Source organism: Tupaia chinensis, unplaced genomic scaffold (assembly GCF_000334495.1).
Source record: "Tupaia chinensis unplaced genomic scaffold, TupChi_1.0 Scaffold000359_1, whole genome shotgun sequence".
Lineage (NCBI taxonomy): Eukaryota > Metazoa > Chordata > Mammalia > Scandentia > Tupaiidae > Tupaia > Tupaia belangeri.
In genome coordinates, this window is record NW_006159855.1 from 3,017,843 (window position 1) to 3,020,743 (window position 2,901).

The following is a 2,901-nucleotide window of genomic DNA, read 5'->3' on the forward strand; positions in this document are numbered from 1 at the left end:
AGCGTGTGTGTGTGTGTGTGTGTGTGTGTGTGTGTGTGTGAATACATACCCACTATGGAGTTATTACAAAGGACAAAGTTCAGTCATTTGAGGTTCAACGGGTGAGCATGAAGGACATTTATTCATTGAAATAAGCCAGGCACAGAAAGAGAAACACCATGTGTTCTCCCTCACATACAGAAACTGGGGAAATGACCTTGTAAAAGTAGAGTGATGGAGAGTGAATATGAGATGCCAAGAACTGGGGGGGAGGGTGCAGAATAAAGAGATGTTGATTAATGAAAACAAAATTACAGCTATATGGAAGGAACAGTGTCTACTGTTATAAATACAGTGGGGAGAACATGGTTAACAACAACTTACTATAAGGGCCAGCAGGTGGCGTGGTGGTTAAGGTGCTGGACTTTCACATGGCCAACCATGGTTTGAGTCCCAGACCTCGTGGCTTACTTTCTCACTCTCTCTCTCTTTGGTGAGTGTGCATGCCCTATAGCAAATTTTTAAAATAATAATAATAAATAAAATAAATAATTATAAAAATAAAAACATACGGGGCACATTTGCACACATGCCCCAAATCCTGACAGAACAGAGGATAGAGAAGGGACTGCAATACGATCACACCTCCTTGGGGGTGCTTTCCCACTCCGCCTGTCTCTCTTAGGTGAGTGCACATGCCCTCTGAAAACTAAAGAAAAAAACAAAACTAAAACCAAAACCAAACAACTAAAACAAAACAAAACAAATCCTCCCAAACCAATATACACGAAGGGGCTTAAAAAATTTTGTAGAAATTGGAATTAAAGTATAAGTTTATTTTGGTGCGAAAATATTTTTCATAATACACATCTTGCATGAGCTTTTTGAAGACTTGTAATGGATAGATGGGTAGGAAAAGTAAATATGGTATAATGTCAACAATGGGTGAATCTGGGTGCGTGATAAACACAGATCCATTGAACTAGTCACTCAACTTCTCTGCAAGTTTCAAATCATTCGGAAGAGAATATTGGAAGGGGGGCCAGCAGGTGGTCGTGGTTAAGGCACTGGACTTCCACATGGTTGGCTACAGTTTGAGTCCTAGACGTGGCAACTTAAAACTCATGCTGGGTATGTGTGTGAGTGTGCCCAAATTCCCGAGAGGAGAATGGAGGAGAAGGGACTGTGGTGTGGCCATCCCCTCCAGAAGGCGATTTCTAGCTTTCTGTCTTTATGGCAAGTGCATGTGCCCTATAGCAAAAATCTCCCTCTCAAAAAAATAAGAGTATTAGGCAAAAACATAACCTTGTTCCTGTTCTTACTTTGCCAGAACTGGTCTCCCAGGGTAGGACATGGGGAATGGAGCAGGAAGACCTTCTCTCTGTGAACAAATGGTTCCGTATTTTTCATTTGACTTCATCTTAACGTGCATTGCTGCTACTGACTGCTTCCTCCTAGAAGCAGTCTTGCCTTTTGGCTTACTTCTTGCCTTTTGGTTTACTTCTTGGATACCTTGAAATACTTTCCCTGTTTTCTGATCATCCCTAATGTTGCGGTGGTCAGGTTCAGACTCATACCCTGTCTGAACGCATTAATACATGCTTCCCTTTCTTCTGCGCCTTTAACCTCCACACCACCTGCTGGCCTGCTTCTGTGATTTTAATGAACATGTATATGGGAACCCTAATCTCTCCTGGAATCCAAATCCTAATATCCAGCTATCTGCTAGATCCCAGCATGTCCCAAACTAGGTTCACCATAAATGGTCCACACGTTGGCTTGTAATGCTTTCATTTCCAGTTACACTGAAGAGCAAGCACCACCAACTAGCCCAGGGCAAGAACTAGCAAACCCAGTATCCTAACCCTCTCCCTCATCTCGTTATTCACCAGGTCTGGGGCTTCTACCCCGGTAGTAGCTCTCCAGCCCTCTTCCCCTAGCTTAGTCTCGGTCACCATCACGACCCGCCTGTCCCCTTCAACACCTGCTCCCATGTCTTTTGCTCAGTCCCACATGCCTCCGACCTCTCTCCCCAACCCAGTCCAATTTGTAGGACACAAATCTGATGTCACCTACTTAGACCCTTTCAGCATTCCCCTCCCCCCCCAACTTTGGCATCTCGGAACCTTCACTTGGGCCACTTCCGCAGTTTACGCAGTGATTCCGGACATACACCTACACCTGTGGCCTGCCTCTCCTTGCAGTTCTCCATTTTCATATTTCTTTCCTCTGCCCAGAACACCCCTCGCTTTCCCTTCTCCCTCTCCCTCCACTACACTGAATGGTCACGGCCTGCTTCTTCACGTCAATGACTTGAGAAGACGGTATGTGACCAGCTCAGGAACTGGACACAGTAGGCCTTTAAGTCATGCTTGTTGCAGAACTAGCGAATAAACAAACGAATTCGTCAACATCGGGAGCATGAAAAGCAGAGTTGAAAGGTGGGGGCCAAATGGGACTTGGGGACTAGAACCAGAGGAACTGAACTGGGAGGAGGGGTTAGGCCTGGGAGGTCTTGCATCAACCACCGGGGCCTGACTTCCTGGGAGCCCCCTGTCCCCGCCCGGGACTCAGACTCCAGTTCACTGACTCAGGCCCCTCTCCCACTACCCGCCAAACCAACCCGCTTAGCTCACAAAAAGGCGGGGACCCTGTAGCCCAGCGCTGCACACGGGAGCACAGGGACTGCAGAGCTGGTCCTTCCAAATGGACCTTCCGGGTGGCCGGCCCATTCCCCGCAGCCTCCGCCCCATCGGCGGGGCGGGCCCAGCCCCTAGGAGAAGGGCGCCGGGGTCCCGGCCGCGAGCTGCGGCGGAAAGGGGCTTCCTGAGGGGCGCCGGGCTCCGGCCCGCGAGCTGCGGCGGAAAGGGGCTTCCTGCAGGCGCGGCCGGGGCGGGGCCTGCGTGGGCCGCGGCGCGGGGG